This window comes from Rattus norvegicus, chromosome X, assembly GCF_021556685.1.
Source record: "Rattus norvegicus strain SHRSP/BbbUtx chromosome X, alternate assembly SHRSP_T2T, whole genome shotgun sequence".
Taxonomy (NCBI): Eukaryota; Metazoa; Chordata; class Mammalia; order Rodentia; family Muridae; genus Rattus; species Rattus norvegicus.
The window spans coordinates 50,187,830-50,211,034 of NC_141554.1; the positions used below are offsets into that span (position 1 = coordinate 50,187,830).

Below are 23,205 nucleotides of genomic sequence, written 5' to 3' on the forward strand. Positions count from 1 at the left end.
CACTCAAACTAACAGAAGAAAAACTAGGGAAGCATCTGGAACACATGGGCACTGGAAAAAATTTCCTGAACAAAACACCAATGGCTTACGCTCTAAGATCAAGAATCGACAAATGGGATCTCATAAAACTGCAAAGCTTCTGTAAGGCAAAGGACACTGTGGTTAGGACAAAACAGCAACCAACAGATTGGGAAAAGATCTTTACCAATCCTACAACAGATAGAGGCCTTATATCCAAAATATACAAAGAACTCAAGAAGTTAGACTGCAGGGAGACAAATAACCCTATTAAAAAATGGGGTTCAGAGCTAAACAAAGAATTCACAGCTGAGGAATGCTGAATGGCTGAGAAACACTTAAAGAAATGTTCAACATCTTTAGTCATAAGGGAAATGCAAATCAAAACAACCCTGAGATTTCACCTCACACCAGTGAGAATGGCTAAGATCAAAAACTCAGGTGACAGTAGATGCTGGAGAGGATGCGGAGAAAGAGGAACACTCCTCCATTGTTGGTGGGGTTGCAGACGGATACAACCATTCTGGAAATCAGTCTGGAGGTTCCTCAGAAAATTGGACATGAACTGCCTGAGGATCCAGCTATACCTCTCTCTGTGTCTGTTTTATCTTTAGTGGGTTAGAGAATCTGGTGATGACTTATCTTCTGTAGTCCCCTTTAGCTGGGTGTGGTGACACTGGGTTCTGAGGACCACAATATATGGGCTTTCACCATTGGTTCCAAGTTCTGGGTCAGGATCTTCTCTGTCTACATAAGGTTTTCAGTCTGGAACTTTTGGTCAAACTCAGACATGAGCAAGGGCTCAGCCTTTTGAATAGTCCTCTGGGTCTGTTGCAGGGTCTACAAGAATGTGACAGGGGGATGGCTAGTAACTTTTACCTAGTGAGCATTTCAATATGGGGGGGGGCCATAGGAGGGCAAAATGTAGGAGGTTAGCCCAATTTTCATTGGTCTTATGGAAACATTTATTTTACCCTTCCTGAGTTTTCAGCCTCTATGCACAATGTAATTTTCAATGAACATTTAGGAACTTTGCCAGATTTAGGGGAAACTTTGGTCATGAAGGTGGGACCATTGTCAAATCTCGGGAGTAGAGGAAACCCATAAATACAACATTTTGTTTTCTGATAATAGCAAAGAATATGGGTCTCTTGTTCAACAAGAACCACCATCCACTTGCCTCCTGGTTTTTTTTTTTTCTTGGCTTGGTTTCTCCCTGTGTTCTCTCTGTCAAGGTGAAGAGTTCCCTCTCTCTAAAGAAGGCCCATGGACAGTGGCATTGGCAAATGCATATCAACTGTTCATGGTATCCATGTCTTTGCCCTTCAGCCCTTTGTGCTGAAGTCCATTGGTTGAAGGACTGGAACTATACCACCTTGGAGAGGTGACAACTGCAGCCTTGTGTACCTGATTCCATGTTGAACAAACCTGCTTCATATAAAACCTCTTCATGTCTGACAGTTGAATTGCATCAATCACCTTTAGGAAGTGCAGAGTGCAGCTGCTGTGGAGCTCAGAGTGGAAGCCAGAGGCTACAGCCAGCCCCAGAGCAGAGCAGGATACAGCAGTCACAACTTCAGAGGTAATAGCAATTAGGGCTAGGCCCCTGCTTAAAATGAGAGATGAAACTGATCACATCCACCTTCTACCACAGCTATGAGTGTTTCTGCATTGCCAGACCCTGCCTGCAGAAGCTAAGCTTTGAGCTCCTGTTGATCAGAGCTGGAGGAGCCAGAGTCAGGGCAGGTCCTGGAGTACATTTCCCCTCATGATGGTTGGTATGGGGCCTATCCATATCCACTGCTATGTCCCTCCTCTGTTCAGTGGAGTCTGATGATCCTAACTTGGCTGCTGTCTTGGTATGGCTCTTTTGGGTTATCATCTGGTAGTGGGCTGGCTGGGCTGATGGTTAACGTTTTAAGTCACATGTGGGACTAGCCCAGAAGATGTGTCTCATAATTGGTTATTTAAATGTTATGCATCCACTTACTGTGGAGCTCTATTACTGTGTCTAAAATGTAAGTTAATAACAGTTCCTGGAAAGAAGTCAATTTATTTATTAGCATAGTTGTAGCAGCAACTGCTCACAAAAAAGCAGGCCAAACAAGACCAAGTCTTTTGGATAGATAGGCCACTAGACTCTTCCAGGGTTACAGTGCCTGAGACATTCATCATATCCATCCTACTCCACAAAACTCCTCCAGGGCCAGGCTCTTTACAGATTCATTACTTCCTTACATTGTCCAGTACAAAGACTGTAGCACTGTATGTGGTGTGACATATGCTCTCATGCTCTCTGGTGCCCCTGCCCGCCCCAGTCACAGTCCACATCCCAGTGTGAGCCCCCAACTTCATCCATCAGATTGTCCTCATCTCAAAGCCTCCAGTTATCAGTATTTCATGTAAAAAAAGTGCACTAAGCTCTTGGGTAAGCCTCGGAAATTTTGTTTAAGATTGTTGGAAAATCCACACTTGCGTGACTAGAGATTGAAATATTGTTGGCAATTAGTTGCTCATAGAAACAAAACCAGATGCTTTTCTTTTATATCAAAAAGCAAACTTTCTTTGAAAAATCTTATAAAATTACATTTACGGATTCATCTGGCACTGTATGAAATTCTCTATACAATTACCATAGCATACCTTCTAAAAGTAGGACACAAAAACAGACACATACTCAGACCAAAAGAAAAAGATTCATCATTCACATTAAACATAGAAACACAAGGTAAACCAAAACCAAGAACATTTTTCAATTGTGTCATACTCTCAATTTATTTTTCCTTTATTCCTAATTTGTTTTTTTCAGTTTTTCTATATATACATACATACATACATACATACATACATACATACATACATACATACATTAGTTAAGTTAATACTATCTCGAAGTTTCAGGCAAACCAGAGTTGGGAAAATTGGTTTTTCTGCTGAATTGGGAAGAAGGGAGCTCCTCTTTTCTTTGGAAGAGATTGCCTGTGGCAGACCTTGAGACCATTTCAGCATCTGAGTGTCAGGATACACAGGAACTCAAAAACTCTATCATATCCCCGTCTCTTGATTAACAAATGCTGAAAACTCTTGCTGTGATCTCTAGCTAGAACCTTTTCTCCCAATGCAGGGGCACCCCATCCTCCACTTTCTCTTTGGGCCATACACAGTGTTACTGGCCCTTGCAATCTCATAAGTGAGCAATTAAAGTGCTCCCAGTGTCCTTCTGAGCCATACTTTGCTCTGGTTCAGCTAGCAGAGTTCATAGGAACCCCAAGTAACACCTCATTCCCTCTATTAACAGCAGACTGAAACTGTAATATGCAGCTGTGAAGACCATTGCCATCACCCCCGACAGAAGTTACATTCTGAGTGGGCCTCTTACTGTGCTAAGTGCCCTATGAGTTCACACAGCTGAAAGTGGTAAATAATACAGCTCTTTGGTAAGTCATACACCAGTGTTTTCCCAAGAAACATAAATCCTGTTCTTCAAAAACTCCATCAATGTGAAAATGAAGATTTCCTGAATTGAAAATCTTAGACTCATCATGCAAATTGTTGATCTCCCACCCCCATCCACCATCCCTGCCTCCAGACCAGACTTCAAAAGATCAGTTTCCTTTTTTCCACTTTGAGTTGTTGGTCCTACTCACATTGTGCCTCATTTAATGACATTGGAGTTGCAGGTCTTCACCTGTGGCAGTGAGCCTCTGAAATGATATTTCCAAATGCCTGACCCAGTCTCGTTTTCCAACTCATTCCTCTGAAACGTGTCTATAATTATGATTATTCTTAGGTCATTTGTCAAAAACAAACAAAAAATCCAAGCCAAACCAACAACAAAAAGGAGCAATGATGATACAAAATAAGTTAGGCTTTACTGTAAAAACATGTGAGCCATTGCTAGGCTTGTTCAAGAATATCCTCCACAAAATCACAAACACACAGTGAAACAGTATTGTTTCTACTGTATTTCAATAAAAGCCCATAGTTCTTAAGACTGCTCTAAACATTTAGCATATCAGGTACAAATGTTGAGACAATTAAAATCATTGCTATAAAACTGTTAGCAATAAGAAACAAAATTATAAAATTGTTTACAACATCAAATGTTAGTGGCTGTTGATAGTACATTATTTTTTAAGATGGACCAAAAGGGTTTATGGAGACAGAGTGACAATATAATGTTAAACTAGTTACTTTTAAAAGTAGATGTCTTAAATAACGGGAGACATATTAAATTTACCTTAATTACTTTTAAGTCTCTCTGTCTCTCCTGTCTCTCTCTGTCTCTGTCTCTGTCTCTCTCTCTCTCTCTCTCTCTGTGTGTGTGTGTGTGTGTGTGTGTGTGTGTGTTTGTGTGTGTGCTCACATATGGTTATATGCACATGAGTGCAGGTGTTTATGGAGGCTAATGGTGTCAGATCCACTGGAGCTGGAGTAACAGTGGTTGTGAGGCACCTGATGTGGGTGTTGGGAATCAAACTCCAGTCCTCTGGAAGAAAAGTAAATGCTCTTCAGGGTTGATGCATCTCTCTAGCTCTCCATCGGAAGTATGTTTTAAGGATTTAAATTGTAAGGCTTTTCCAGCCATGGTTCTTTGAATGTGTGCTGTATTCTCAGCTTAACAGAACATGCAAAGCCCTCACAAAGTGGATACCATGTTTGTTCACAAGGAATGGCTGCACCAGGTTCGGTAGATCAGAGGTCTTGTGAAAACCTTGTGAAATAACATCCAGAATACTGAAGTCCTGAAAATGATGAAGATCCAGGGGTCCACGATGGAAATCACAGACAGAAAATGCAAAGCTTGGACATCTTCCGAGTCTCCTTCAGCTCTGTTCACAAGTTTAAAGGCTCCATAGTAAGCACGATACTGTTGGGGAGGAAAAATCATCCCACAGATAAAGATAAAGGCTTTCAGAAGGAAGGAATTCTTTTTGTTTATGTTAGACTGGAATTCTCACCCTATGGCGGATAAATATGGCTGGACCTGAAAAGAGTAGCCCGAGGGACATCAGGGAGACCTAGCTTAGTGACCCCCTCAAGGCCTACATTCTCAGATAAAAGACCCCAGGTTTCCCCCACACAAATTCTTTTTTATTTTTTTTTCACTTTTGTATTGATTACTTTATTTATGTTTAAAATGTTTCTCCCTTCCTAGTTTCCCCTCCCTTCCCCTACCCTATCCCCCCTGCCTCATGCCCCCTTCTTTGATGAGGATGCTCCTCCACCCACCCACCCACCCACCCACCCACTTCTGTCTCACCCTCTAGCATTCTCCTCCCTTGGCGCCTCAAACCCACACAAAATTTTTAGCTAGTGTCCTTATATACATACTTTATTCAGTCCTGTCTAGCTTCTGTCCACCATTACTAGTTTGCTTAAAAGTAATTAGGAGACACATGGACACACAAGTAAAATGGGGTTTTGAGTAGAAGTAAAAACACAGGAAATATGATCATTAAAATTTATGAGGTGGACAGATGAAAGTCCTGGCCATCTCATGTGAATTAGCCTTTTTAATGGTAGATTCTATAAAAAGGTGGGAGTAGGAGGTACCATAAAGATAGACCCCTACTTACCTGTGTCCAGCCTCCCTCTATACCTTAATGTCACGTGGGCCCTTATAGTTTCCTCACAGCTCTGTAAAGTGCCTCAAATAATAACTCTCCCTGCTGCCCTTCAGGTCACATTGCTGCCTAGATCAGTCCCAGACTACCATTCTGAGGCTCAATACTTTTTTCTTACAGCATTAACCTCCCACACCTACTAGATTCTAAATCCACAATGAAACAAATTGACCCTAATGAAACCCAAACTTCTGAAATCAATATCAGTAGGAGTAACTGTGTTTAAGAGCTCAGAAAGCCACCCAGGAACATTTCTCAGAAAAGATGCACATTCCTAGAATCAATTTCCTTAGTTTTTGACTCCAATCTCTACAGCATGCCAATGTCTTGGTTATTTCAGTCCAGAGCATTAGGAACTTACATTAGACTCATCTCATCTGTTACTGCTGTATGGACACCAACTCCCTTCATTCCTGCTTCATAATGCCAACAGTAATAATAGTGACTAAGTGACCACTTAGACCCTTGACTTCCCTGCTACTGTTCTATGTCTTTTAAGGTTTTCATATTCTTCTTACAAAAGTCTTGTGGGTAAAGACAGACATTTTCTTCATTTTACAAACTTGGAAATGGATTAAACAGCCAAACAGCACTGTCTTTCAAATCAGCTTAAATATTACCCCTTTTAGGAGTCCCTTTGAGATGGTGCCTAAAGGTCTCAGCATCCTGGTTAGAATCTTCTCTTCAGATACGTGGCTTTTAGGGAAAATGTAATTTTTCTAGTTTTATGGGACCATCACTGTGCCTCCTTTCCAGGATTCTCAAGTTGGAATGAGATGGAGCTTCAAGAACAGGTTCTGGGATATTATAAACACTTGATAATTAACTTGTGTATCATTTGCTCAACCAGGAGATGCCCATTTAAACTGCCAAGCTCTCCTTTAGCCTTAATCATTCTTCTCCCTTATAGTCTGTGCAGATGCATAGGATGTTTTTCTCATTGTGTATTTCACTCAGCTACAGAGTGTGCTGGATGAGGTAGGTAGGATGAGGTCCAGTATCTACTGAATGGATATGATTCAGATCACAACCTTTTTTTTTTTTTTTGGTTCTTTTTTTTTTTTTTCGGAGCTGGGGACCGAACCCAGGGCCTTGCGCTTCCTAGGTAAGCGCTCTACCACTGAGCTAAATCCCCAGCCCCCCACAACCTTAAATTAATTTAGAACCAAACATTTCACAGGTGTGGTACATATTTCTTGGTTTTGTCCTCAGAGAGAAGTGTGGTAAAATGCAATTTCAACCAAAATTCCAACCATGCAAGAATGCTTAATAAAGGAATGGGTCTTGTATAATTAAAAGAAACACTATACTTTTAAATTAAAAATGTATTTATTTATTTTATATGTTTAGGGTAGAGGCATCACAGCACACATGTGGAAGTCAGAAATTAACTCATGGGAATTTGTTCTCTTCTTCCTTCATGTGCATTTTTGAATCTGTGTGTACCTCTCTCTCTCTCTCTCTCTCTCTCTCTCTGTGTGTGTGTGTGTGTGTGTGTGCGCACGTGCACATACACATTCATACATATCCATTTAATTAAAAATATTCTGAATATAAAAAGAGCATTAATTTGAGAGTGTCCTAAGTTTTGTTCAGCAGTCATTGAGAAAATGTTTTTGTTGCAAACTTGATGATGCTTTACAAGGATGTTGGGGATTCAAACTCTGGCCCTCACATTTGCATTGCAAGCACTTTGCTAACTAAGCCATCTCCCCAACACCCTACAACTACATTTTATAAGCTTTTTAGGGTTACTGTATGATATGATACATATAGATTCAGATGCTACCCACTTAGATACAAGTTGTATGGGTCCTTAGCAAATTTTGAGAATATTAAGAGGTCCTTAGATGCCCAGCAGTGTTGGCTTATTTCTTTTATCACAGCACTCAGGAAGCAGAGGCAAGTGGATCTCTGAGTTAAGGCCAGCCTGGTCTTATATAACCTTGTCTTCAAAAACAAAATCAAAATAAACAAAAAAAAAAAAAAAAGACAAAAGAAAAAAACAGGAAAAGAAAAAAGATGTCCTTAGAACAGAGGTTTGAAGACTGCTGCCTTAGAGTAGCAGAAAGTCTCCTGAGGAGATCAGACTTCCTGGTAATTTGCTATAGTCATTAGGCACTAACAATAAATAAGAGCCACTGTTAGTAAAAATACTGATGTTCATTTGTGAGGCTAAGCACTGGGTTCTGTGGTATACACATATACATGTCCACACACATGCAAACATTGTCACACGCTCACAGGTGCATGAATACACACTTACTCCAAATTATTTGCAACTAGAAAACCTTTTGTTATTCCCCAGAATTTGGAATATGTGCATATACATGAGATATAGAACAGAACTCTTCAAATATAACAGTCACAATTTTCATGAGATGTATGTTTCATACATCTGTGGTCTGAAGGTTTTATTTTATACATTTTGAAACAAACACACTATTTTGGTTTCCAGTTGTAGGAATTTCCAATTTTAAGCATGAATATAATGCTCAAAATATTTTAGATTGTGCAGTATTTTGGATTTTTTGTTCAAAAAAATCACTCAATGTGGGCAGGGGAAATGGCGCCATGTGCAAAACTCCTATGAAAGCTTGGGGATCTGAGTTTGACTCTCCAGAGCTCCCAGATACCTAATGGTGAGGCACTTCTATAATCCACACCTTTCTATAGTGTCCGTTTGGATTTGTGGTAGACTCAAAAAGTTAGAATGTGTTTTTCAATCTTCCTAATGCTACAACCCTTTAATAAAGTACCTCATGTTGTAGTGACCCCCGATCTTAAAATTACTTCATTATAACTTCATAACTGTTACTTTGCTACTGTTAAGAATTGTAATCTAAACATCTGATATATAGGTTATCTAATGTGTGACCTCTAAAGAGGTCATGACCCACAGTTTGAGAATCACTGAGGTAGAGTTACCTGAGAAGACAGAACTTCAATTTTTCAAAATGCCGTAGGTGAATCTGTGGAACATTACTTAGTTAGTGATGGATAGGGAAGGACCCAGTCCATTGTGGGTGGCACCACCCTGGGCAAGTGACCCAGAGCTATATAAAAAGTAGGTTAAACAAGCTACAGGGTACAAGTCAGTAAGCAGTGATCCTCCATTATCTCTGCTTCCGTGTATGTCTCCAGGCTCCTGCCTTAATTTCCTGCCTTGACTTCCTTCAATATACTGTGCTATGGAACTATGAGCTGAATCCTTCCTTCCTGAATTGTTTTTAATCACAGTGTTTTATTCCAGCAACAGAAATATGGCAAGATAGGAGGCTTCTGTCCAGCTAGTCTACACACCAGCAAACAAATGATTGTGTGTCAATCAAGATGGCTGATGAGTATCAACAACTGAGGTGACTTTCTGGCCTCCTCATTTGCATCATGGAATGCACATGTCTGTACTTATATGGGTGTGCACACACACATATACATGGACATGCTTCATACACAGAACAAAGAAATCTCAGCGTGTGTGTGTGTGTGTGTGTGTGAATCCTACAGAATTAGTGTGGCTATCCCTCATCAGGTCACGTCATGCAGTAACTAATCTACTACTAAAGCTAGTGAGTGCGGAATCTTGATCCAGACCAACAGCCAGTACTGTTCCTCTATCTAGGGAATGATGGCTCCTGAGATGAATGCAAATGGGTGACAGTTATTCAGCGCTTTACAAACTGTTTCACAAAATGGCTTTCTTTTTTTTTTTTTTGTTCTTTTTTTTTTTTTTTCCGGAGCTGGGGACCGAACCCAGGGCCTTGCGCTTCCTAGGCAAGCGCTCTACCACTGAGCTAAATCCCCAACCCCAACAAAATGGCTTTCAAATATTATTAGTTCCGTTAATTCTTACAGTACCATAAGGCAATACAGATCCCTTTAGAGATATGCCCAAGGGCTGTGTTCTTTTCATTGTTTACACTGTTTGAGTTATTCTCACTGAAGCAGCCAAACGCTACTGGGCAGTACCACTCACATTTCTCACAGTATAGGTGTACTCCAGCTACTCTGAAGGTATTTTGTAAATATCCAGAGAACAACGGCTTCAGGTTTATAGGTCAAGGTGCTAAATACTGGGTGTTCTGTTGAAATGAATAGAACCAGAGATAACATATGTCCCCACAACTTTTATTTCTTTGTTTATATCTATAGGTGTTTTGTTTGTATGTATGGCTGTATACCACGTGTGGGCCTAGTCCTTGTGGATCCAGCAGCAGGTGTAAACTCCCAGAACTGGAGTTTACAGATAGTGGTGAGCTGTCATGTGTGTGCTGGGGATTGGACCTTGCTCTCTGGAAAAGCAGCTAATGACAGCTTCTGAGCCATGTCTCCAGCTCCTCCTACAGTTTCTAATTTTGACAGAAAAGATGCAATAACAATAACGGGTATACCTCTTAAAGAATATAGCTAAAACAATTAAATAATTTTAATAATTTGAATAGAGCTTAGCTTAATTGGGCTCAAAGTCTTTGGTGTCTTTCATCAAAATAATTATAGATATTCATTTGTAAAACAAAAACTATTCTGAATTTCAGACTGTATCAAGAACAGCAAGGAGGGCAGAGTTGGCCTGTGGGATATGATTTGGGAGCTGTTGATTTAGTGGGGTTGTTAAAATGTAATCCCTAAAGCAGCAGTTTCTGCACCAACCCTCTCTACCATCATCTCCTTGTAAGTTGGAACCCATATGAGTAGGATTCATTGCCATCTCATTGGCCAGGACATAAAAAAAAAAAAAAAGAAACCGTCAGGATACATAAGGAAACAACTGGCCACCTTAAACCTCTCCTCCTCTGCTGCTTTTGTTTTGCTGCTGGCAACGACCTACCCCCATTCAGTTGGTAGCTTCCAAAAAATAAGAGGTTTTCAGAACTAAATCTGTGTTTATCACTCACCTCTATAATCCTCTTGGGATAAACTAAACTTTTTCCTTTCCTTCTTCTCTCTCTAAGCTAAACCATTGAAAGGAAATCCCTGATTAGTCTTTTTCCAAAGCCACTAAATTAAAGGGCAGATCCAATGAGATAAAATAGTACATAGAATATACAGTGGAGTATGGGGGTGGAAACAGAGGACTAAGGTCTTGGGCACACAGACGACTGGAGACCTCCTAGAATCAGAGCAGAAAGGAGGGGGGGGGGTCTGCTAACTGGAAATGTTTTGCTGAGGTCAGGAGACACCACCTGTGTCTAATCTTTTTCTGACATTCCATCTTCTCCTTCTATACATGGAGTCATACCTTATGTCTGTGAATAGAATTCACACTCGTGGGGAGTTAAGCTCAACTTCAAACCCTTCAGGCCCTGGATGCAACTCCTAGCCCTCCCCTCTCTCCCACATGTTCTCACAGGGCTCTTGCCTGTGGTGCCCCAGTTTCTCAAACTTTATTGCCCAGCAACTCACAATTAAAAGTAGGGAACACATGGTGAAGAGCAATGTTGTGAGAGCCAGCAGAACAAAGTGGTCCAGCTCCTCCAAAGGATGCAGGGACCAGAGCCTGTAGTCTGAATCTGAATGAACATGGTCCCTGGAGGAACAGCTGGGAGGGTGCCTCTGGTGCCTGTGCATGGCATAGAGGTTGTACATGGCACCCAGGTTGCACATCATAGTTGTGAGGACCAGCAGCACCATGAAGCTGGAGTAGAACACAGAGACGCCTATTATGGAAAATGAGCGCTTCTTGTGGATCATTTTGATGAAGCACCAAGTACCAGGACAGTACTGCACTAACTTCCCAAAGCCAGCAAAGGGGAATGCACAGAAAGCTAAACAGAAGGCCACCAGCACTCCCCAGCGCAGGATGCACCTTTGGTAGAAGAAGGGGTGTCTGAGAGACAGCCAGCACTCCAGTACCATAGTCAGTAGCCATAAGTAAGGACAAGGCTAACACAAAGAAGGACGCCAGGAAGGCAAAGTCTTCACATAACTGATTGCCTGGGGCAGGCAGCAATTCCTTTAGGCTCTGGCTTTATGTGTGGGCAGCTAGGACCATCGGGCTGATCAGACACTTGCCCAGCAAGTTGGTGGCCGTCAAGCCACACACTAGTACATAAAATACCTAGGGAGGTGGGTGCAGTGGCCCTGGCCGGCAGGACCCCAGCCTGGAGCGCACCAGCATCACCAGCGCCAAGAGGTTGGTCAGCAGCCCTGCACTAAAGAGCACACCCCCAATTGCCCCATCTGGCTGGAGGAAAGGCTGCGGCCATGCCAGCTCTGAAGGAGCCCCAGGTTGCTCAGGGTGCAGTTAGGGCACAGAGGTTGTATAGCAGAGAAAACTCCGAGGGTGGTTGGGTGTTGTTCACAGTCAACCCTCCCATCTCTGCTCCCTAGTCACACCCTTGAAAAGGGCAGGACTCTCCGCCCCTGTGTGTGTCCTGTGAGGCACAGCTGAAAGCAGCTCTGCTAAGAACCTAGCCTGTTGCACGGGGTCCTAAGAAGAGACAGAATCTGTACCCATCCTGGGTAAAAAGAAACCAGCTCTAACCTAAGACTGAGAAGGCAATTTCAGTAAGAGGCATCCTTGTTCACTGGCATGCAAGTCCTGTCCTGGAAGTTTAGAAGAGAGAAAATAGGACAATTTTATTTATCTGGGACCCCAAATATGTTAGGGAACTCAATGATATATGTTTTAAGGAAGGTGCCGTGACTTAGCCTTAATGCTGTCAGATATAGCAATCTCAGGAATTATGGCCCTTGTCTCCAAGATGACTGCTAGTCAACCAAAATTTCACTTGATGGTAAGAAAAGGAGGACAGAGGGAAAGAAGAAACCAAGCTGTTCTCATTCTAAGGAGACCATCCAGAAGTTGCATATAACATGTTTGTGCATTTTCATTGATGGAAATCAAATGGCCTCTTGTAGCTGCAACAGAAACCAGGATTTGCCACCCTGAATACAGTACCTTAACCCTCTTAACCATCCTCATGTTGAACTTGGAGTTTTTGTCTTTCAGGTAAATGGTGTGCAAGATTTTCAACTGGGACAAGAATCTGAAGAAACTTACTTAAAGGGAGGAAAGACAGATGTTTGACCAACAGTTTTAGGAATTTCAGTGGATAAATGGCTTACTCTTGTGTTGTGAGCCTGTGGTCAGGCAGCTTGTGATGATTTCCCCAGAAGTTCTTTTATTGTTCATGAGAGTTTACACTATCCTGGGTTTTTTTTTTTTGTTATTCCAAATTAATTTGCAGATTGCTCTTTCTAACTCTGTGAAGAATTGAGTTGGAATGTTGATGGGGATTGCACTGAATCTGTAGATTACTATTAGCAAGATGGTCATTTTTACAATATTAATCCTGCCAATCCATGAGCATGGGAAATCTTTTCATCTTCTAAGATCTTCTTCAATTTCTTGCTTCAGATACTTGAAGTTCTTGTCATATAGATCCCAAAAGCTTGGAATACCCAAGATGCAATTCCCAAACTAAATTCAGCTCAAGAAGAAGAAAGACCCAAGTGTGGATGCTACAGAACTCCTTAGAAGGGAAGTAAAAATACTCACAGGAGGAAATACAGAGATAAAATGTGGAGCAGAGACTGATGAAAAGGCCATCCTGAGACTGCCTGACTTCGTGGATCCATCCCATATACTGACACCAAACCAAGACAATATTGCAGATGCCAAGAAAAGCATGCTGACAGGAGCCTGATAGAGCTGTCTCATGAGAGACTTTGCCAGAGCTCAGTAAATACAAATGTGGATGCTTGCAGCCAACCAGTGAACAGAGAATAGAGTCTGCAATGGAGAAGTTAGAGGAAATACTGAAGGAACTGAAGGGGTTTTCAACCTCATAAGAACAACAATATCAACCAAAAAGACCCCCACACCCTAAAGCTCACAGGCACAAAACCACCATTGCGAGAGTACACAGGGATGTACCTATGGCTACAGCCACATAAGTAGGAGAGAATGGCCTTGTTGGGCATCAATGGGAGAAGAGGCCCAGGGTTCCTTTAGAGGCTCAGTGCACCAGTGTAGGAGAATGCCAGGGCAGGGAGGTAGGTGGGAGTGTGTGGGTAGGTGAGGGAGCCCTTTCATAGAAGCAAGAAGAGGGGGTGAGGAGTGGGATTGCACACTTCTGGAGGGGAAACCAAGAAAGGGAATAACATTTAAAACATAAAAAAAATCTGATAAAAGAAAAAAATGTAAAAAAAAAAACAACGAAAAACAAACACAACATATAAAACAAAACAAAACAAATGGGATTGAGTTACTTTCTGGAAAGCAGAGTGTGAAGTGAAGACTGCACTCTGAACAGTGGCTCCTTCCTAGTCTCCTGCCTATTTTTCACTCAAGAAAGTTGGCATCGAAAGTTGTCATGTCTAGCACCCCATCCCTTTCTTTACTTACCACATAAAGAGGAAGACTGTGAATTTTTCAAAAGATAACTTATATGTGAAAATATTTTAGACAGGAAAATAATGTAATTTATATGTGGTTAAAATATCAAAGGTTTGATATTTTACAAGACAAAGGTGTATTTGACTGGAAATTAAAGCTTAATTAGAATAAATATTTTAGATTTAGGGCAGTGATATTTTCTCACAGAAGTGAGCGATGGCTAAGTAGAAGACTCTGATATCTCAAGGTATGAAGACTCCAGTGAATATGATTCTGAAACAAAAGGACAAAGTCCTCTTTCTGTCTCCTGGTGCACTTCTGAGTTTAACCATGCTCTGACTGCTGAAAGCAGAACTATACCTCCTCTTAAATATTTGCCTTCTAATGGCAGACAGTTTCCAGGATGTGTAAGCTCTGAAATACCATAGTTGTCATAAGTCATAATCTTGACCCTTTGTATATCATAGGGATTTCTATTAGCTAGAAAAAGTTGTTTGCTTAAGTTTTAAACATTTTTCATCATGGGAAATTGAGTTTTTCTCTCATGTTTTCTTATACTCAAGACTATTGTCATCACATGTATTATCACTAATGTTTCCAGTATTTGCCTTTTAAACTTCCTACATATTTCTCATTATACTTGTGTGAATTAAAAATGAAACTTTTAAACTATTTCTAAAATTTGTCATGAAAATCCATATTGTATAGATTCAAGAGAGACTTGTAAACCCTAACACATGGTGTTCAACCAAGTCATACTGAAGGAATCTCCACCAATTAGACAGTTCCTGACTATGCATTCAGGAGTTTAATCCTCTCCTGTTTGTTAAAGCCTCATTATGAAAACCAAAGAGACACATTAAACAAGAAAATCTTCCACAGTTTAAAGGAGAAAATAAAACAAGAAAAACCCTCACTGAAGGAGCCTAGAAATCATGGAAGAACATTATTGGGGATCAGAACAAAAATCTTATCGTGTTTTATAAAAAGAGAGCTATCAGAGCGCGGACCACCCATGAGTGCAGATATCCTGAGGCTGCAGGGCAGACTGCCACCTCTGCACATGACGGCCCACATCGCTGGTACAAGGGGAAACTGCTGAGTGCCTCTGGACACAGGGATATAGGGAGAGACATCTGTCAGTACCCGCAGTTCTGGTCTGCTACCAGGACCGAACTGAACTGGTCAGACAGCTCCCTGCACCCAAATCCCGTGGGTGAGAGAGCTGGACCCACAGAAGTGTGGATACCCCTGAGAAGTCAGAGAAGACTACACTCTGCCCACAGTCCAGACCCAAGAGAGAATCACATAGTGACAACTGTGCCTGCTGGGTGCAAAGACCTACACGATCATTCAGGGGCAGGAACATATGGTTCCTGTCCCTACCTAGAGCTGGAAGACAGTCTCCAAGAGCGCCAACACAACTGAAATCAGAGCACCTGTTCTCAGGAAAGGCTGAAAGAAAAGAGGAAAACAGTTCTACAGGAGTGCTGACACAGAGGCCTACATCAGGGTCAAGTCACTCTCAGAAATAGCAGGACAAAAAACCACCAGAGACAACCCAATACAAGGGCAGGAACCTAAGTAACAGAAACAAAGACTACTTGGCATCATCAAAGTCCAGTACTCCCACCAAAGAAAATACTGGATATCCAAATACACCAGAAAAGCAAAATTTAGATGTAAAATCACTTTTTTTGATAATGATGGAGGACATTAAGAAAGACATAAAGAACTCCCTTAGAGAAATGCAGAATAACACCAGTAAACAAGTAGAAGCCCTTAGAGAGGAAACAGAAAAATCACTGAAAGAATTATAGGAAAATACAACGAAAAGGGTGAAGGAATTGAAAGTGGAAATAGAAAAAAATAAAGAAAGCACAAAGGGAAGCAACACTGGATACAGAAAACCAAAGGAAGAGACAAGGAGCCGTAGATACTAGCATCACCAACAGAATATAAGAGATAGAAGAGAGAATCTCAGGGGCAGAAGAAAGCATATAAAACATCTACACAACTGTCAAAGAAAATGTAAAATGCAAAAAGCTCCTAGTACAAAACATACAGGGAATCCAGGACACAATGAGAAGATCAAACCTAAGGATAATAGGTATAGAAGAAAGTGAAGACTCCCAGTTTAAAGGGCCAGTAAATATATTTGATAAAATTATAGAAGAAAATTTCCCCAATCTAAAGAAAGAGATGCCCATAAACATACAAGAAACCTACAGAATGCCAAGTAGATTGGACATTGGACCAGAAGAGAAATTCCTCCTTCACTTAATAGTCAAAACACCAAATGCACAAAACAAAGAAAGAATAAAGAAAGAAGTAAGGGGAAAAGATCATGTGACATACAAAGGCAGACCTATAAGAATTATACCAGACTTCTCATCAGACTATGAAAGTCAGAAGATCCTGGACAGATGTCATACAGACCCTAAGAGAACACAAATGCCAGCCCAAGAAACTGTATCCAGCAAAACTTTCAATTAACATAGATGGAGAAACCAAGATATTCCATGACAAAACCAAATTAACACAATTTTTTTTTACAAATCCAGGTCTATAAAGGATGATAGATGGAAAACTCCAACACGAGGAGAGAAACTACACTGTACAGAAAGCAAGAATATATTTATTGTAATGAAATCAATAGAGAGACAAAAAACATAATTCCACCTCTAACAATGATAGTAACAGGAAGCCACAATCACTATTCCTTAATATCTCTCAACATCACCAGACTCAATTCCTCAATAAGACATAGTCTAATAGAATGGATACTTAAAGAGGACCCAGCATTTTGCTGCATCCAGGAAACAAACCTCAGAGACAAAGACAGACACTACCTCAAAGTAAATGGCTAGAAAACAACTTTCCAAGGAAATGGCCCGAAGAAACAAGCTGGAGTTGCCATTCTAATATCAAATAAAATTGACTTTCAAGAGTAATTAAAAAAGATAAGGAAGCACACTTCATATTCATCAAAGGAAAAATCCACCAAGATGAAATCTCAATCCTAAATATCTATGCTCCAAATGCAAGGGCACCGACATTCATAAAGAAACCATACCAAAGCTCAAAGCACACATTGCACCTCACACAATAATAGTAGAAGATTTCAACACCCCACGCTCATCACTGGACAGATCATGGAAACAGAAATTAAACATACACATAGAGAAACTAAAAGAAGTTTTGAACCAAACGGATTTAACAGATCTTTATAAAACATTCCATCCTAAAACAAAAGGATATATCTTCTTCTCAGCACCTCATGGAACCTTCTCCAAAATTGACCTTATAATCACTTACAAAACAGGCCTCAACAGATACAAGAAGATAGAAATAATCCGATGCATCCAATCAGATCACCATGCACTAAGACTGGTCTTCAATAACAACAATAATGACAGAAAGCCCACATATACATGGAAGTTTAACAATGCTCTCTACTCAATGAAAACTTGGTCAAGGAAGAAATAACAAAAGAAGTTAAAGACTTCATACAATTTAATGAAAATGAACATACAACATTCCCAAACTTATGGGACACAACGAAAGTGGTACTAAGAGGAAAACTCATAACTCTGAGTGCCTGCAAAAGGAAACAGGAGAGAGCAAACATCAGCAGCTTGACAGCACACTTTAAGCTCTAGAAAAAAAAGAAATAAATAAATCCAAGAGGAATAGAAGGCAGGAAATAATCAAACTCAGAGCTGAAATCAACCAAGTAGAAACAAAAAGGACTATACAAAGAATCATCAAAACCAGGAGCTGTTCTTTGAGAAAATCAACAAGATATATAAACCCTTAACCACACTAACCAGAGGTCACAGAGAGTGTATCCAAATTAAGAAAATCAGAAATGAAAAGGGAGATATAACAACAGAATATGAAGAAATTTAAAAAATCATCAGATCCTACTACAAAAGCCTATATTCAACAAAACTGGAAAATCTGGAGGAAAGGGACAATTTTCTAACCAGGTACCAAAGTTAAATCAGGAACAAATAAACCATCTAAACAACCCCATAACTTATAAAGAAATTGAAGCAGTTATTAAAACCAAAAAAAGGTGGTCCAGATGGGTTCAGTGCAGAATTCTATCAGACCTTCATAGAAGACCTCATACTAATACCTCCAAACTATTCCACAAAAGTGAAACAGACAGAGCACTACCAAATTCCTTCTATGAAGCCACAATTACTCTTATACCTAAACCACACAAAGACCCAACAAAGAAAGAGAACTTCAGACCATATTCCCTTATGAATATTGACGCAAAAATACTCAATAAAATTGTTGAAACTGAATTCAAGAACACATCAAAATGATCATCGATCATGATCAAGTAGGCTTCATCCCAGTGGTTCAGGGATGGTTCAATATATGGAAATCCATAAATGTAATCCACTACATAAACAAACTCAAAGATAAGAACCACATGGTCATTTCATTAGATGTTGAGAAAGCACTTGACAAAATTAAACACCCCTTCATGATAAAAGTCCTGGAAAGAATAGGAATCCAAGGTCCACATCTAAACTTAGTAAAAGCAATAGACAACCAGTAGCTAACATCATACTAAATGGAGAGAAACTTGAAGCAATCACACTAAAAGCAGAGACTAGATAACACTGATCATTCTTTCCCTACTTATTCAACATAGGACTCGAAGTCCTAGGCAGAGCAATCAGACAGAGAAAGGAGGTGAAAAGGATATAAATTGGAAGGGAAGAAATAAAAATATCACTATTTGCAGATGATATGATAGTGTACTTAACTGACCCCAAAAGTTCCACCAGAGAACTATTTAACCTGACAAACAACTTCAGCAATGTGTCAGGGTATAAAATTAACCCAAACAAATCAGAAGCCTTCCTCTACTCAAAGGATAAACAGACTGAGAAAGAAATTAAGAAATGCCACCCTTCACAATAGTCCCAAATAACATAATATATCTTGGTGTGACTTTAACCAAGCAAGTGAAAGATATGTATGACACAACTTCAAATCTCTGAAGAAATAAATTGAGGAAGATCTCAGAAGATGGAAAGTTCTTCCATTTTCATGGATTTGTAGGATTAATATACTAAAGATGGCCATTTTGCCAAAAACAATCTACAGATTGAACTCAATCCCCATCAAAATTCCTACTCAATTCTTTATAGAGATAGAAAGAGCAATTTGAAAATTCATCTGGAATAACAAAAAGTTCAGGATAGGGGAAACTATACTTAACAATAAAAGAACTTCTGGGGGAATCACCATTCCTGACCTCAAGCAGTATTACAAAGCAATAGTCATAAAAACTGTATGGTATTGGTACAGAGACAGGCAGGTAGATCAGTGGAACAGAATTGAAGACCCAGAAATGAACCCACACAGCTATAGCCAATTGATCTTTGACAAAGGGTCTAAAACCGTCCAATGGAAGAAAGATAGCATTTTCAGCAAATGGTGCTGGTTCAACTGGAGTTCACCATGTAGAAGAATGCAAATTGATCCATTCTTATCACCATGTACAAAGCTTAAATCCAATTGGATCAAGGATCTCCACATCAAACCAGATACACACACACTAATAGAAGAAAAAGTAGGGAAGCATCTCGAACACATGGGCACTTGGGAAAATTTACTGAACAAAACACCAATGGCTTATGCTCTAAGATCAAGAATGGACAAATGTGACCTCATAAAACTGCAAAGCTTTTGTAAACAAAAGACACTCTCATTAGGACAAAACAGCAACCAACAAATTGGGAAAAGATCTCTACCAATCCTACATCTGACACACGGCTAATATCCAATATATATATATATATATATATATATATATATATATATATATATATATATATATATCTCAAGAAGTTAGACTCCAGAGAGTCAAATCACCCTATTAGAAAATGTGGTACAGAGCTGAACAAAACATTCTCATCTGAGGATTATCGAATGGCCAAAAAGCACCTAAAGAAATGTTCAACATCCTTAGTCATTAGGGAAATGCAAATCAAATTAACCCTGAGATTTCACCTCACACCAGTCAGAATGGCTAAGATAAAAAATCTCAGGTGACAGCAGATACTGGTGAGGATGTAGAGAAAGAGGAATACGGTTGGGGATTTAGCTCAGTGGTAGAGTGCTTGCCTAGCAAGCACAAGGCCCTGGGTTCGGTCCCCAGCTCCGGAAAAAAAAAAAGAAAGAGGAATACTACTCCATTGTTGGTGGGATTGCAAACTTGGACAACCACTCTGGAAATCAGTCTTGCAGTTCCTCAAAAATTGGACATTCCACTACCTGAGGACCAGCTATACCTCTCTTGGGCATATAACCAAAAGATGCTCCAAAATACAACAAAGACACATGCTCCACTATGTTCATAGCAGTTTTATTTATAATAGACAGAAGCTGGAATTATCCCAGATGCCCTTCAACAGAGGAATGGATACAGAAAATATGGTACATTTACACAATGGAATACTACTCAGCTATCAAAAACCATGTCTTCATGAAATTCATAGGCAAATGGATGGAACTAGAAAATATCATTCTGAGTGAGGTAACCCAATCACAGAAAAACATGCATGGTATGCACTCATTGATAAGTGGATATTAGCCCAAATTCTCAAATTACCCAAGATGCAACGACCACATGAAATTCAAGAAGGATGACTAAAATGAGATGCTTCACTCCTTCTTTAAAAAGAACAAAAATATCCATAGGAGGGAACAGGGAGGCAAATTTTAAAGCAGAGACTGAAGGTGTGGCCATTCAGAGCCTACCCCATATGTGGCCCATATATATACAGCCACCAAACTAGATAAGTGGGTGAAGCAAGAAGTGCATGCTGACAGGAACTGGATGTAGATCTCTCCTGAGAGACACAGGCAGAACATGTCAAATACATAGGCAAATGCCAGCAGCAAACCAAACCGAGGACGGGGCCCCTCTTGAAGGAATCAGAGAAAGGACTGAAAGAGTTGAAGGTGTTTGAGACCCCATATGAACAACAATGCCAACCAACCAGAGCTTCCAGGGAGTAAGCCACTACCTAAAGACTATACATGAACTGACTTTGGGCTCCAAATTCATAAGTAGCAATGAGTAGCATAGTAGGGGCACCAGTGGAAGGGGCAGCCCTTGGTTCTGCCAAGGCTGGACCTACAGTGAAGGGTTTTTTTTGGGGGGGCTCGGTAATGGGGGATGGATGGGGAGGGGAACACATATAGATTTGCACATGCATTAAGGGCCATCCTAGTAGGAATATGGAACTCAATGGTATTAAAGGAATGGTGATGTTAGGGCACGATTCCATCCAGCTAAGCTAATGGATTTGCAGTTATACAGGAGAAGTGTATCATGTTAGGCACTATTATTACCTGATTATTGTTTTCATGTAGACATAAGGAGATACAATTATATGTCAAATTGCAAGTGATGGATTGTGATTACTATTCTGATTTTCAACTTTAGATCTAAAAGGAAATACTTAGGTCCAGGCATGTGGTACATCTCCTTCAGTCCAAGGAGATGAGTCCAAGCAGATTTCTGATTCACCTCATCCTAGTACAGAACAAGTTTTATGTAAAGTGAATCTTAGGTTTTGTCAAAGTGTTACACAACTTTTATCCCAGCATTCAAGAGATAGAGCCATGCAGATCTTGAGTTCAATGTAATCTACAGAGCAAGTTCCACAACAGCCAAGCTTAGACAATAGAAATCTGGTGAGAATGTCAAGAAGGGGCCATGTTCCAGCCCTTATCAAGCAGCAGAACTCAGCAGCTTTGTCCACATGGATCTGGCTTCAGGAGCAAACATAGAAGGGATGACTGAGGCAACTGATGCTGTTTAGCTATAGTTAAAAATTAGTGATGAAGAAGAAACCAGCATCACTGAGATCAAATCTTCTAGTAAGTGATTTCTGAGAGGTCACAGAAGCTGTGTCCCAGAGATAGCCAAGGTTAGACCTTGCTGTGCAGCTGGATGTGGTTATGTGTGAGAATCATCTGGGTGTGCTGTTGTTTTTGAAGGCCTGAAGGTGTCAGGCAGGGCAGCTGACTTTGTACCATGAAGTGAGTGCATGAGAGGAAGGCAATGAATCCTTGGTGCAGCAGGAGATCCGAGTTTACCACGTGGGGTGAGCAGAAAGAACCGGTTCAGCAGGAAACCCGCGGGCTATAGAGGGAGTGGGGGAGAATCGACCTGGCTCAGCCCTTTGAGGAGCGGGAGAAGATCATGTGTGGAGCTGAGACACTAACAGGAAGCTGCAATGTTGAAAGACACTGAGGTTGCCTTGAAGATCCTGAGACTGTGAGATGCCAGAGCCATGGCACATGTTCTTGGGAAAACCTAATTCTGGGAATAAAACCCACCAAAGAAAGAGAATTGTACTGTGGTAACCAAAGCAGAGAGGGGCTGGAAATGGGATGAGGGTGGACACGGAGGTGCGGAGTCTGGAGATTGCTGGGCTGGGTCTGGTTTTGGTGCAGTTTTCCCTCACAATGGCGCTTGGGGCGGTGCAGATCGTCCTGTGAGTTTGGGGAACAGGATGTGACCTTTGTTTTTGAAAACACAGGGGTTACAGTTTCATGAATCTCAGAAGCAGAAGCCTGTGAACTTAGGACATCTGCTTTTTCTATGACCAATTTGATTGTGGGGACTTTGATACCGGGGCTCATGCATCGTGAGTTTGTTACATGGTGGCTGTGACAGGTTTCCTGATTCCTAGTGGAATCCCCGGGACCCAACCAATCATATAGGGCCACGCCCCCAACCCCTCCTCCACAGGCCACAACACTCAAGACAGATTATGCAAATGAAGAACCAGGCCTGATTAACAAATTCACATTTATGCAAATGAAGAGGGGCGTGAGTTACAGCAGCGAGGGGCGGGACCTGGGGTCAGCACGGGATTGTCACAAGGTGGTACAGCGCTGTTGCCCATCAGGAATGAGGCTTCTCCCACCGATATCAGGGCCCCGCCCCCTAGACATGGGGACCTTGGGGCAGTGACATCATCGTCCTCCTGAGGTTCCACACCCTTGGTCTGAGGCCGGATGATGTCATCCTTGTCCGGCTCTTGGGCCATTGGGATAGCAGCCTGGGAATCCGAAATCCAGGCCTATTGGTCTGGGACAGAAAGAGGGTGGGGCTAGCAGAGGGAGTGCGCATGATGGGCGGGGTTTCTACAGGAAGTAGGTGGAGGAAAC

The 23,205-nt window shown here is 41.0% G+C and overlaps 1 pseudogene; it reads right to left on the bottom strand.

The window, feature by feature from the left end:
* Positions 1-4,657: 4,657 nt before the first annotated feature.
* Ptgdrl1-ps1 (prostaglandin D2 receptor-like 1, pseudogene 1) lies at positions 4,658-23,084 on the bottom strand (annotated as a pseudogene).
* Between the last annotated feature and the right edge of the window lie 121 nt (positions 23,085-23,205).